Raw genomic sequence first — 15,571 nt, 5'->3', positions numbered from 1 at the left:
GAGTCGGTTCTGGCACTCGCCGGCCGCTGCCGCGGCACGCTCGCTTCGCTCGCTCGGCTCGTGCATGGGGGGTCACAGTTCAAACCTAACCTAACCTACTGAGTCGAATTTGATACTTAAACCTTTCTGTAATAGGCAAGTAAAACAATAGCGAGTCAGTTCTAGCGTGGGGGTCGTAGTTCAAACCTAACCTACTGAGTCGACTTTGACACTAAAACCGGTCTGTAATGGACAAGTAAAACAATAAATTTACTTACTGACAATGTTTATTTTCAGTCGATAGTAATAGTATAATCACGATTGTATGGAAATCAAATAAAAAGATTATGAAAATCTGGCAATAGTTTATCTGTTATACGATTATATGGGAACCAAATAAAAAGATTATGAAAATTTGGCAATAGTTTATTTGGAAAATGGTACGATGGGAAACAAAAAAAAAGTATTCTGAGAATCTGGTATATTGAGATCTGGATTATGAGAATACGGGAAACAAAAAAATACTTTTTAAAAATCTGGTTTTGGTGCATCTGGAAATTGATTCATCTGGGAAATTAAAAAAGGAATTTTAAAAATTTGTCATTCATTACATCTGTCTTTTAAAAGTTCTAACAACCGTTTTCGGGGTTTTAAGATTCGGGTAATAGAAATTCGAGTTTTTAATAGGTTACCAAATACATCAACATTAATTGTTTATAATATAACTTGATTAAAACTGAAAAGTAAACTCATTAGTTTTGATGAGTCTTATTGCACCGTATGCTGTGATTTTACCATATTAATTAAAGTAATAACATGAGTACAGTCAGGTCGAACAGCTAGTAATATAATAAACCAATCAAAACAAGGCCTATCAACTATCGACATTAGCAATTAAAATCTGAGCACATTTAATTATTAATTACCTTGAAAAAGAGTCGTCTTAGAAAGTGCAAAGTGCCATTGTGCCGAGCATGTTAATGACGACCTTGACACGGTTACAGTATAAATTCGTCTAGTGTTTAACTTTTAATGTTCTGCGAGTGTCGCGTGGTAATTGTACTGGACGTTGCTAGTCTGTGACGTGGTGACGTTTGGTTTGAGATACTTCTATTTTGTTGTATTTGTGATATTTGTGGGAAATTGCTAAAAAAATTTTATACATACACAAGCTTTCTGAGAGCGGCTTCGCCTGCGTAGCCTAAAACTTAATAATTAAAACTTTCGAGAACTACGTTATCTATTTGTGAAAACAGAATGAAAATCGGTGCAGTAGTTTTGACTTTATTAACAGAAAGATGCGACGGAGGAATTTATTTCATAACATTAACATAATATACAAACATTTATTTGTACAGAAACTTAATCGATACTACTCATTCCAAGTTCTAAATATGTTAATGTCAATCTATTTTAATCATACTAATGGCTGAGTGGAGCAAGAAACAGATAGATTACTTAATAATTTACTGTTTTAATCAAATACATCGATAAGTACCTAATTATTTATTATTAGAAAAGTATACTTAAATTACTAGCGGATTCACCCACGGACGTACCCCTATATGTATAATCTCTTTACTGTAAATCTTCATCTAAATACGTGCAGTAGTTGTTCGTGAAAGAAAACATACGTACAACATCTTCACATAAAAACCAAAACCTTCAAAACCTTGTATTAACCACAATTCCTGCAAATAAATTATTTCATTATTATTTCATTTCATTTCATACTTTCGCATTTATAATACCTATTACTAGGATAGGATAAGTACATCTATACTAATATTATAAAGCTGAAGAGTTTGTTTGTTTGTTTGAACGCGCTAATCTCGGGAACTACTGGTCCGATTTGAAAAATTCTTTCGGTGTTAGATAGCCCATTTATCGAGGAAGGTTATAAGCTATATATCATCACGCTAAGACCAAGAGGAGCGGAGAAATGCGGGTGAAGCCGCGCGGAACAGCTAGTTATAAATAATCAAATTGAGTTAGAATCATAAAATGATATTATATGCAGCACATGATAAGAACTGCGCAGTAGTTTTTATATTTATATGTTAATTTATTATTTGAAATGATTCTTCTCACGTATTCTCATTTTAATATCTGCTAGATAAATTACCATTAAACTTTATAAACAGTTACATTTAGTATTTCTTTTGTATAGATGTATCAAAGATCAAAATATATTAAAAATGCTTCTAGTGATAAAAAATATATCATCACTACATCGTATAAAACAAAGTAATTTTATCCTATATCCCTATGTATGCTTAAATCTTTAAAACTTTGAAACGGATTTTGATGTTTTTTTTTATAGATAGAGTCATAGACAATACATATTATACTACAGGAAAGAGTGATTCAAGAATCAAGATAAAGGTTTGGTGTATAATTCATTAAGTTTTAGACAAAGCGGGCGAAGCTGCGGTCGGAAAGCTAGTTCACAATTCGAATTACAATCATTAGGCTCATAACTCAGGCCCCGGAACCACAGACACAATAGAAAATCTATTGTGTCTGGGACCGATCGGGCCGTTTGGGGCTCAATGGGTCAAGCATTTACAGAATATTATATAAAAATTAATTTTATTAAGTCAAAACTAGTTTGAAATACCTATTTAAATTTTGAAATATATTTTTATTTAATGTTTCATATTAGCATATGTGAATTTATCGCATTTATGGATATTTAATAGAAATCCTATGACCTAGTTATAACATCCATATTAAATCGATAAAATTTCAAGAAAACGAGTAAAGTTTTATCGATAAATCTGATCAGTAGCTCATCACTAGCGCAGTGATTTTCACAAAACGTTGTAAATATACTAAACGCTTTCAAGGCTTGACTAGACTATGCACTTGACTTTATTTGTTATAGATATTTATATATTACTAGCGATCCGCCCCGGCTTCGCCCGTGGCACATGTTTACGTTTTCTCTACATAAGAACCATCCTCGTACTTCAAGGAATATAATAAAAAAAGAATTATCGAAATCGGTTCAGCCGTTCTCGAGTTATGCGCTTACCAACACATTTTGCGATTCATTTTTATATATAAGACTAGCGGTCCGCCCCGGCTTCGCCCGTGGTACATGTTTACGTTTTCTCTACATAAGAACCATCCTCGTACTTCAAGGAATATAATAAAAAAAGAATTATCGAAATCGGTTCAGCCGTTCTCGAGTTATGCGCTTACCAACACATTTTGCGATTCATTTTTATATATAAGAAGACTAGCGGTCCGCCCCGGCTTCGCCCGTGGTACATATTTACGTTTTCTCTACATAAAAACCATCCTCGTACTTCAAGGAATATAATAAAAAAAGAATTATCGAAATCGGTTCAGCCGTTCTCGAGTTATGCGCTTACCAACACATTTTGCGATTCATTTTTATATATAAGACTAGCTGTGCCCCACGGTTTTACTAGTATTACTCCGCTCCTAACTCAAACTCAAACTCAAACATTTATTTATTCAATTAGACTTCTTCTAGAAGCACTTTTGAAACGTCATTAAGTACATATTTTTAACATTTAGTCTTATTGTGATATAATATAGCCTCGATAAATGGGCTAAGTATCTAACAGTGAAATTTTTCAAATCGGACCCATGGTTCCCTAGATATAGTGCGTTCAAGCAAACAAACAAATAAACTCTTCTGCTTTAGCAGATTTTCAATCAATTCAAGGGATGCATGTTTTGTTTGTGGTTTTGTTCGCGAGTTACACGGCGTACACCTTGTTTAATATATTTTACACTAGCAACTTTGTCTGCTCTTAAAATGAATATTTGTACCCATTTTTACAATATTTTCCATAGCTGCTCCGCTAGTTGTAGCGTGGTCTTATATGGTACTAGATTTCCGCCCGCGGCTTCGCCCGCGTTTGCAAAGGAAAGCCCGCATAGTTCCCGTTCCCGTGGGATTTCCGGGATAAAAACTATCCTATGTGTTAATCCAAGTTACCCTCTATATGTGTGCTAAATTTTATTGTAATCGGTTCAGTAGTTTTTACGTGAAAGAGTAACAAACATCCATACATCCATACATCCATATATCCTTACAAACTTTCGCCTTTATAATAGTATTAAGATTAAGAATATTAAGAATTAAGAATTAAGATTAAGATTTAATTGTAGCCTTATAATTTTCTTCGCTAAATTCTGGGAATTATTGAACACAAAAATAGGTAATTCTTCAATTCGAAACAAACAAACTCTACAGCTTTACTACATTGGCATTTATTATAGGATCATAATTCATAGGACACAACTTACTACACTTTCTGCAATTTCCTAATTCATTGTACTAAATCAATTTTCCCACTATTTTTAGTGTCAATATTTTACAGTGATACAGTGAAATGTATTAGTGTTAAGTGCAGAGTGGTTATGATAAACGAAAGAATGATCACCAATATGCCATATTACGGTAAGTTTTTATTTATTTTATATTTACGTATTTTAGGAACGATTTTCAATCAAAACCTGCTTCCCATAAAGTTAATTCTTTACTTTTAAACAAAAAAAATTGAAATGTCATCTGTTAAAATGTCAACGATGGGGAATAAGGAACATTGTTGAGATTATAGGTTTACGCAAATATCACGCGAGAGACGCTGCGGGTTCTAGCTAGTTTCATTTATAAGCTAATAACAGCATATTATAAGTAAAATCCAGAAATAATTTTATACTAGTAGATTTTTCGGCTATGTCCGGGTTGACCTGGTTTTAGAATATAGCCTATGCTCAGACTAGTCTACCTATATTAATACCATTGAGATATACATATGGAGACGACACCGCCTACATCACTTATGTTCCGCTCAACATACGCCATATGGCGTAACTGCACGCTCATTTTTTATTTGTTTTAAAGTGAAACGCATCAAATATGCCTTCGTGTTTGTTACGATATTGCACAAATAATACGGAAAAGTGCAAAGGAATAACTTTCATCGGTAAGTACCTAACTAGATAATAATTTTTAAAACTTAGAGCAAAAAAATGGCGCACACATTTTGTTCGTGGTGTCTCCTCCATACGTAGTAATTTTAAGTCAATGATTAATACTTAATTGTTACACGTTAAAGATAGAGCTTTGAAGTATGGAAGAATCAATTCTTCCGGGTTACGACGCTTTTTGACACTAACAACAGATTAAAAAGAAAATCTCTATAAATACGTAAACCTCTGGAAACTAATCAAATTTGGTGTAGGTATTGGTAACTGTGTACATTGAGATAATATTAATATGGAGCAGACACCACGAACAAAATCTGTGCGCCAAGATGGCGGCGCGGGGCGCGCGAATGACGGCTAGACAGTCATAGATTATGCGATGTCACTGACTCACCGCTATAGAGGCGACACTTTGTTCCTTTCTGTCTATTTTATTGGGTGCCACTCCTTACATGCACGTTGACTTGAAATTTTCTTTGTACTTACTTAATATTTATTTTAGATATAAACTGACTTTACTACGCGGGGCTAACAATATCTGGCATATAATATAGGATGAGGAGGTTCAGTCAGGGCTATGGGAAGTTTCATTCCTTACAAATTGAGCCTTTTTTAGAAAAAAAAATAAAAGCCGTGTAAAAATTGTGTTTATTTATATTTAGTTCATCATCCTCAGAACATGTTCCCGGCTCAGAAATTGCTTGTATTGTTCCAGTACTATTGTAGCACACCTTCGGCTAAAATAAATATAATAATAATAATGTTAGTGATGGCTAAAATAATATTTTATTTGTTATACAAATCCGTAAAATTTTATTATTATTACTAACATCAATACAAGGAACAGCAGACTTCTTTAGAATACGCCTTCCCGCTTTTGTGGTATATATTTTATCCTCATCGCGAAAATGCAATGAACAGACGCAAGTTCTATCGGATGGTAACCAGGTTTCTTCACTGCGGTTGTTTTGGACAAATTTTACCCATTTTTCCCTTTCTTCATGGCCCAGACATGGAAACCTTGAATAGAAAAAATATTAATCTCTGAACTAGCGGTCCGCCCCGGCTTCGCCCGTGGTACATATTTCGCAATAAAAAGTAGCCTATGTTTTTTCTCAGGGTTTTCAGTCAATCGATTGTCTGTGCCAAATTTCATCAAAATCGGTCCAATAGTTTATGAGCCTATTTATTACAATCAAACAAACAAACAAAGTTTTCCTCTTTATAATATTAGTGCAGATAAATAAATAATAATTCAATTATACGTTCAAGTCAGTAGCTTATACAATATCAATTAAAATTGATTAAAATCAATTAACAAAAAAAAATTGGTGATTAAGTAATTGATTTTCATATTTCATGATTTCACCTTTTTTCAATTAACAACCAGTCTATGCTTTTCTAAATATGTAAAATTATTATTTTATACTATAAAAATATACGCCAGCAAATATTACTAACAACACTTATTTCATGCCCAATGTCATATCTTAAATTTTTAATCTATGACAAATGACGCAAAATGTCGCCCGCCAAAAATTTTGTTCTAACTAAGTTTTAAAAATTATTATCTAGTTACTTACTGATTGAAAAGTTATTCCTTTGCACTTTTCCGTATTATTTGTATTATTTGTGCAATATCGTAACACACACGTAGGCATATTTGATGCGTTTCACTTTAAAACAAATAAAAAATAAAACCGGCCAAGTGCGAGTCGGGCTCGCGCACAAAGGGTTCCGTAGCAGCAAATATAATAAATTACAGTTAAATCAACCTATCTCAAAAACTATAAGAGATACTTTGATCAAACCAAAAATCGTTGAAAGAGTTAATTAGCATGCATCACCTCTATTTTTTTTAGAATTTTATACCCCGTAGTTATAAAAATAGAGGGGGGGGGACATACTTTTTACGACTTTGAGAGCTGATATCTCAAAAACCGTTCACTTTAAGAAAAATGTTTTTTAGAAAACTTTATATCATTTTAAAAGACCTTTCCATTGATACCCCACACGGGTATGTACATCGAAAAAAAAAATTTCATCCCTCAGTTACATGTATGGGGGGCCCCACCCCCAATTCTTTTTTTTACTATTTAGTGTCATATTTTTGTAGCGGTTCATACAACACATATTCCCATCAAATTTCATCACTGTAGTACTTATAGTTTCCGAGTAAATCGGCTGTGACAGACGGACAGACGGACAGACGGACAGACGGACATGACGAAACTATAAGGGTTCCGTTTTTGCCATTTTGGCTACGGAACCCTAATGAGCGTGACGTTCGCGCCAATGAGCGAGCAAGCGACTGAGTGCAGTTACGCCACATGACGTATGTTGAGTGGAACATAAGTGGTGTAGGCGGTATCGACTCCATATTAATATTATCTCAATGACTGTGTAGAGCATTTTCTATACAGCTTTTTAAACGAAGCACTCATTATCTTCAGCTACCTGTGAAAATGACGCAGTGGTCGTTTTTTATTAATTTAATATTCTGAAAAAGAAAACGTCATATTTTCCTCCCAGATTTTCCATTCTCCTTATAACGATACCAAAAACTATCTTTCCCTAGTTATATAATACATGCATTTGGTTCAATAACTCAAACAATGCCGTACATAAAACACAGAAATAGGTCACCTGAGCCTGTTCCACTTACCCGTTGCCATAGTGACGCGGCCATGTTGGCGTTGCCATGGTTACGCGCGTGCGCGGTCCCGGAAGGCGTGGTGTGTTGATACTGCATTTAATAAAATTATTAATTGATTATAGCGTATGTGTGCTAGTGGAACGCGGGGATGTTCTCTCCCTTTTTATTTATTACGTAAATGTATATCTTACTCTTTCTGTGTAGGTTCTTTTTGCAAAATAGGTCAATTTATTGTGGAAGCATATAGAAGGTATATAGAATGTTTGCTGCATTTTATGCTAAATAGAGAATCGATTTCATTACGACCTTCATTAAGTTAGAGGCTAATTTGATCGTGTATCTATTGAATTAAATATGGCTTGCAGTTAGTAATTATCTATAAAATATTAAGCATTTAATTATTAATACCTTGAAGTACAGTGAATAGATAGGGCTTTCATAAGTAATATATTTTTGGCTTCTGTAAAATGAATATCGATAAATCGTTATTCTTTTGTTTAAGTTAGAAACAGCTGATTTTAGAACCCAATTTATTTTCATTACCAAATAATTATTTTATAGTAGAGTCTGCTTAAAAAACAAAAATGTGTCATTATAAATGACTAGCAATGCCCTGCGGTTTCACCCGCATAGATAGCGATATCGTTACAGTGAAAAGTCTACTATAGGTCGGACTATAGGTTTAATTTTTAATCACATGAAAATCACCTTTACCCCGTCCCGCACTACGGCCTTTTTTTTTTTGTTTTAGTGGGGAAATCTTTCATAGATACCCACGGCCTCCGGGGGAGGGGCCGTGGGTTATGTCGGATTCCTACCGACCAAAACCCCACTGTGTTCCGTCAAGTCTCAAGACGCATATTGGTAGAATTCCTCCGTGACCCCCGCACTACGGCCTGCTCGAACAGTATACCTACTATTTTCTGTAGATTGACACTTTTAAAAATTCGTCATATCTTTTGAATGGAATATCCAATTGTTTTCATTTAAAAAGTATTTTGCTGGTATTGAAACAGTCTATAATAAAACATCATTTAATGGGATAAGGATTAATATATGTGTATGGATAACATGGTTTGATTACTGTCGGCACTTCTATTTACTTTGAAAACGTAAAAAAGTTGTTGTAGTAACATAACTACTGAAGATGGACATATGGTATCGCGGACTTTCTTGTAGATATTGATCCATTCTATAATACCGTAGAACATTTTTTTGTTCTATCTTCAATAGATTCCGCAGCGCACGCGATGACAGAAGTTTTATTGAGGATTTTTTTACACCTCGGGTTACATTATTGCATTTTTGGTAAGGATCTCTAATTTTTTGAAAATGCAATATAGCCTATGTTGCTCAGTAAAGATGCAGCTTTCTAATGGTGAAAGAATTTTTGAAATCGGTCCAGTAGTTTTTGCGTGAAAACCATACATACATACATACTTACAAACTTTTCCTCTTTATAATATTAGTATAGATTAGCGGTAAATATTTTCCTTCCTTTTTGTGAAATATTTTTCTAATGCGCATGGGGATAATGCTAATGTGCCTGATATTTGACACCTTTTGACGTAAATTTTCATTCATTATAATATTATACAAGCTCATTATAACTGACAGATAAGCTAAGCAGAACATATCAGGAAGGTGTGAAAACGCCCATTAATGTGTTTTGTTTTCATCAGTTTGTTATCAGTTTGAATGTAATTACACAACAAACACATGCTTTTTAATTATTATTATTTTAGTTTTAGGATTTTTAATTCTTGGTTACATTCGTCGAATATCGAATAAAACAACTTTTTCAAAAATGTGTTAGTATCCCGTATTTTGACAGTTTACATGTGACATTTTAAGACAAATCGGTTGTTGACAATGTATGTCTAGTCTAGTATACTATTATACTAGTGCTAGCTTTACGCCCGCGGCTTCGCCCGCGTTTTCAAAGAAAAACCCTCGTAGTTCCCGTTCCCGTGGGATTTCCGGGATAAAATCAGCTATCCTATGTGTTAATCCAATTAAGTTACCCTCTATATGTGTGCTAAATTTCATTTAATCAGTTCAGTAGTATTTTCGTGAAAGAGTAACAAACATACATACACACACACACACATACATCCATACATCCTCACAAACTTTCGCATTTATAATATTATAGTAGGATACAAATACATTATCTGTGGTTTTGACAGAAGGTTGAAAAAAATCGGCCCTTACTGTACAAGTACTGGCTATAGCCCACTTCGTTCGGCTCTATCCTGAATTTTAGTGCTCTATATTAATCTAGGTTACTTACTATAGCCGCTTGCCCCGGCCTCGTAAATTATAGTCTACTAGCTTTCCGCCCGCGGCTTCGCCCGCGTTTTCAAAGGAAAACCCGTTCCCGTAGGATTTCCGGGATAAAACCTATCCTATGTCCTTTCTCGGGTATCAAAATATCTCTATACCAAATTTCATGCAAATTGGTTCAGTAGTTAAGGCGTGATTGAGTAACAGACAGACAGACAGAGTTACTTTCGCATTTATAATATTAGTATGGATGGTTCTTGGTATATGTAGCTTTCTTATGGTAAAATCATTTTTAAATATCCAGTTGCTTTTGATTAATATCGTAACAATCAAACAAAAACAGTTTATAAATTTGTCACTTACATACAATTTTATGCAGCGTTTTAACGTACCTACATATCAGATTAACATACGTACTTTTCAAAATTAAATATACCTATAAATCAACTCTTAATATTGATTCATTCTGTTTAAAAATGGCTAGCGTTTAGCTGCACTATGTGTCAGTATATTTTTAATTTTTATTTTTCAATATATTTGACTAATGTTTTAATTGTATGTCATGTTTTAATTGTAGGTATTTTTTGTTCTCTCATATAGAATCAAATAAACGTTTCTTTCTATCAAGTTTCTATCATCTAGTAAGTATATGAATCAACCTGCTAACTCATTCAAAAAACATCACGTAATGCTAATGGCAGAGTAAGCCCTAAAAGCGGTCTAGCCTAGATATCTAGTGCTCAGATGCGCTTACTTCTCCCGGATCTGGGTCATTTAGCAATCGGGTCGCATATAACGAGTGTCATTATATAACCGCTTTGTTTATCTGCATCTTCTTGTATTGAAAAATATTTGGTGGTGGTTCTTGTATTGAGAAGTATCTGGTGGTTCTTGTATTGAACTGTATTTGGTGGTGGTTCTTGTTTCGGGTGGCTCTAGCTGTGCCGCGCGGTTTAACGCGCAGTACGGAGTCGGAACAGTAGTTTCTGAGATTAGCGCGTTCAAACAAACAAACAAACAAACACATAAGCTCTTCAGCTTTATAATATTAGTATAGATTTATGTGTCTAGAAATAGTTAGGAGGCTAGAGCGCTACCCTATAAAGTAAAAAAACTCAAACTCAAACATTTATTTATTCAATTAGACTTCTTCTAGAAGCACTTGAACCGTCATAACATATTTTTTTTACAACCATTTACCACCGATTCGGAAAACAGTATCTATTGAGAAGAACCGGCAAGAAACTCCATAGTTGCTCTTTTCGAATCATATCAATATTATGGTCCGGGAGCCAGCAGCAGATTTTATGACCAAGTTCCTCTCAAGCGGTAATTAGTAAAATGCATCAAAGTATAGTATTATGAAGCCTCGTGAACGTCAGCTGGAGCTCGGTTGGGGGGAAGAGCAGTTGTAGCCTCCCGTATCAGCTGACGGTTTTTCCACCAAGATACAGCCAGCTGACATATATATTTATCCACAGTTACATATAAGCTATCATCAGGTAAATTTTTGTTTGAGAGGAAATAACGGAAAATGAATTTTTCTTTAAATTTAACTTTCATGTTCGAGACACCAGCTGACGTATAATACACCATGTTGTAACCAGCTGACTATTTTTTTTCGTTGAGATATTGGGTTAGCTACAATTTGACAAATTTTTAGCTGAGAGGAAATGAATGAATGAATGTATTTTTTTTCCTATGTGCGTGGGAGGCTACAACCGCTCACCCCCCCAACCGAGCGCCAGCTGACGTTCACGAGGCTTTATAATATGTACTATACTCTCATGCGTCTGACGAATTATCTCTTGAGAGGAAATAGTTAACCAAATTTGCACCTGGCTCCCTAACCATTATAATGCTACTTTTTAAAACATATCATTCCCATGTTATTTCATTTTACAATTTCTACATTTAGGAAGCCGTGTAGAGATTAGTAACATAATAAGTATAGGGTAATAGGTGGTAATAGTAATAGGGCACCAAAATTGTGTACTGTCACACGCATGCGCTAGCACGTGCTGGTTCATTGACCTTGTCAAGTTTTCGTCAAGCTGACAACACGGGATGTGAACTGGGTACCCTGGAAATTATGACCTTTTTAATGTTTAATTTTATATATCTTATATACCTTTTTAATTTTTTTTTCATTTCAATAAACATAATATAATATTATGGTTGCCCAATTCGATAGTGGTTTTTATATCTACACTAGCGGTCCGTCCCGGCTTCGCCCGTGGTACATATGAAAAATAGATGTTGGCCGATTCTCAGACTTACCCGATATGCACAGAAAATTTCATGAGAATCGGTCCACCCGTTTCGGAGGAGTATGCAGACTAACATTGTGACACGAGAATTTTATATATAAGATTTATATAATACTAGCTTTCCGCCCGCGGCTTCGCCCGCTTTATCTAAAACATAATACATTATATACTAAAACCTTCCTCTTGAATCACTCTATCTATTAAAAAAAACCGTATCAAAATCTGTTGCGTAGTTTTAAAGATTTAAGCATACATAGGGACATAGGGACAGAGAAAGCGACTTCGTTTTATAGGTACTATGTAGTGATGATTTTAAGTGTTTATAGATATAGGTTTTAATAGGTTAAGATTTTCTTTCTGGGTTAGGCTTTTCTTTTTAGCTTGTATAATATGTTAAATTGAATGATATAGTACAGAGCTTAGGTACAGAGCTTCTTGCCGGCTCGACTTCTCTATAGAAAGTGCTTTCCGAACCGGTGGTAAATAATTTCTTACAAAAAAAGTAGTCAAGTTAAGTCAAAAAATGATTAGGTAATTTTCTAAAGCAGATCTAGTTGAATGAATGAATGTTTGAATTTTGAATATTGTATAGATTGAATAGATTAAAACGTGAATACTGTATCATGCAAAAACAGCTGATCGGATATGTATGAAATTTGGTACAGAGATAGATTATTGTCTGGAATAGCACATAGCATAATATTATATTGTTCTCTGTTATTCTCATGCAATTTAAATGAAATATTGATGTCCAACTTGTATAATATTAAATAAATAACACAAAACTATGTTCTATTGTATATAGATATAATTTTCACACTTAATTAAGTGGTTCAAATAATAAAAAAACGTTTTTTTTCATACTAAGATAAGTGTAAATTTAAGAATGTTCATAGCAAGTAACATAAATCAAAATATTTTGTATTCCAATAAGAAACAAAGTAGAAAAACACTTTTATATGCAAATAAAATAACGCAGCAATATGTTCGAAAAATCTTATCGAGTAATATTGGCAGTGTAGACGTCTAAATAGCCTGCCACAGACTAAAAATATACAGTATGTAATACACAGTGTATTAGATCGGTCAGTATGGGTACTAGTAAACTATTTTATTAACTGTGGTATGAGTAAGTCTGTAGGTAAGCCTGAGTAGTTATGAGATACATGGATCTGTTCTTAGGAACCATGTTATCGATTTTAGTGACAGAAAATAAAAAGAAAGAAAGATGAAGAGAAGAGAGAAGAGAAAATACGTTTAATCATAAATATATAATTACAAATAATTTTCATTTACAACCAACTTATAACTAATACATTTTTACGTACAATAAACATTTATGAATTACTATGAATGAATGAATGAATAAATACTTTATTTGCACCAGAAACAAAATAATAACAAAAAACACAGACAATAGAAAAACGTACAAAAAGGCGGCCTTATCGCTAATACAGCGATCTCTTCCAGGCAACCTTAGGTCAAGGATCATGAGAATTAAGTCATATATTGAGGTCGATGGTGCACAACACTATTTATAATAAATTATATATACATGGAGATACAATACATAATTAAATAGATGAGTATACTACATAATAAAATAATATACATATACACACAAACATACATTTCATAAAGATAAATAGTAATTATGTACTTGCTTTTTGAACTCATTCATCATACTATCTTCCCTCCCACGGCAAAGAAAAACCCGCATAGTTTCCGTTCCCGTGGGATTTCCGGGATAAAACCTATCCTATGTGTTAATCCAAGTTACCCTCTATATGTGTGCTAAATTTCATTGAAATCGGTTCAGTAGTATTTGCGAGAAAGAGTAACAAACATACATCCATCCTCATAACTTTCGCATTTATAATATTAATAGGATAGGATAGGATTGGTGACAAAACAACAATATTTGCATTAGTATAAGACTAAACCGTGTTTTTTTGTTCTTAATTGTATTTATTACATTTGTATAGACAATGTAATAAATTATGAATGTCACGAGAATTGTCGGACAGGGTCGAGTTAAGTAGGTCAGTGTAAAAATCAATAGTTTTAACAAGTAGGGTAGCATTTGTTTAGTATAAAAAATGTGTGCGTGTACTAGTGTACACACGTAAGAACTGAAACTTCTTTATGACCTTATTTTTCAGAAATACGTCGAATCACGCGTGGTAGGGATAAGAAAAAGATGGCGCGTGACGGAAAAATGTCACGCGCATGTCACGCGTAACGAAAAAATGTTACACTAAATTGTTTTCCAACCCCGATAAAGAAATTTCACTTCAATAAAATATTTGTGCTCTACCCTTGCTCTAACTTGCTTTACTACTCAAAAATTGAATAAATTTCAAAGATTATAATTATATACAAATAAACATCAAATTAGATTACAAGCACTAATCTGCAACATATCTATAACTAATTAACTGGCTTTGCGCGCGCGAATCGCCCGCGTTTTCATAGAAAAACCGGCATAGTTCCCGTTCCCGTGGGATTTCCGGGATAAAACCTATGTGTTATTCCAAGTTACCCTCTATATGTGTGCTAAATTTCATTGTAATCGGTTCTGTAGTATTTGTGTGAAAGAGTAACAAACACACACACATCCTCACAAACTTTCGCATCATCACCACATAGTATAAAACAAAGTCGCTTTCTCTGTCCCTATCCCTTTGTGTGCTTAAATCTTTAAAACTACGCAACGGATTTTGATGCGTTTTTAATAGATAGAGATGATTCAAGAGGAAGGTTTTAGTATATAATTTATTAGGTTTTAGGCAAAGCGGGCGAAGCCGCAGGCGGTAAGCTAGTTTATAATATTAGTAGGATCACATATATTCCAACTACCTACTATAAAACTAAGTACAGTTTTGAACCTACAACCTTCTAGTTAACCATTGAACCTATAGTATGAAATTAAACCAACGTGTTGAAACGTTGAGGCCGAGTATAATGAAACGCATCCTGTAATATATGAGGACATGTGAAATACTAGTTATAAACTCGGTTTTGTTCGTGTTTTTGTATGAACTTTGAATAATACCAACATTTCGAATAGTAGTGTATTTTTATTTAGATTTTAAAATTCTATATATTACTAGCGGTCCGCCCCGGCTTCGCCCGTGGTACATATTTACGTTTTCTCTACATAAGCACCATCCTCGTACTTCAAGGAATATAATAAAAAAAGAATTATCGAAATCGGTTCAGCCGTTCTCGAGTTATGCGCATACCAACACATTTTGCGATTCATTTTTATATTATAGACGTAGGGAATGTAATATTATATAATATATCAACTAAGTTCTAGAATCTAAGCTATTTTATTATTAACTAGCTATGCCCCGTGGTTTTATCCACATTGCTTCAATCTATTGGAAGTCTTCTTCGATAAATG

At 33.9% G+C, this 15,571-nt stretch overlaps 1 protein-coding gene and 1 long non-coding RNA gene across 2 annotated transcripts in view; one reads left to right on the top strand and one right to left on the bottom strand.

The window, feature by feature from the left end:
• orb2 (cytoplasmic polyadenylation element-binding protein orb2) overlaps positions 1–15,571 on the top strand; it is a 69,596-nt gene that overhangs the window by 35,236 nt on the left and 18,789 nt on the right. The gene's annotated exons all lie outside the window — the stretch shown is intronic.
• Positions 5,591–5,946, bottom strand: LOC149475013 (uncharacterized). The gene is made up of 2 exons (XR_016318147.1): positions 5,781–5,946; positions 5,591–5,687 (listed from the first exon to the last, which is right to left on the bottom strand). It is a non-coding gene; the product is annotated as an uncharacterized LOC149475013 (long non-coding RNA).

This window comes from Colias philodice, chromosome 31 (assembly GCF_061535455.1).
Source record: "Colias philodice isolate Cphi_HAF_F1 chromosome 31, ilColPhil1 Martin Lab GWU primary, whole genome shotgun sequence".
NCBI lineage: Eukaryota > Metazoa > Arthropoda > Insecta > Lepidoptera > Pieridae > Colias > Colias philodice.
This window is presented reverse-complemented; position numbering and strand designations above follow the sequence as displayed.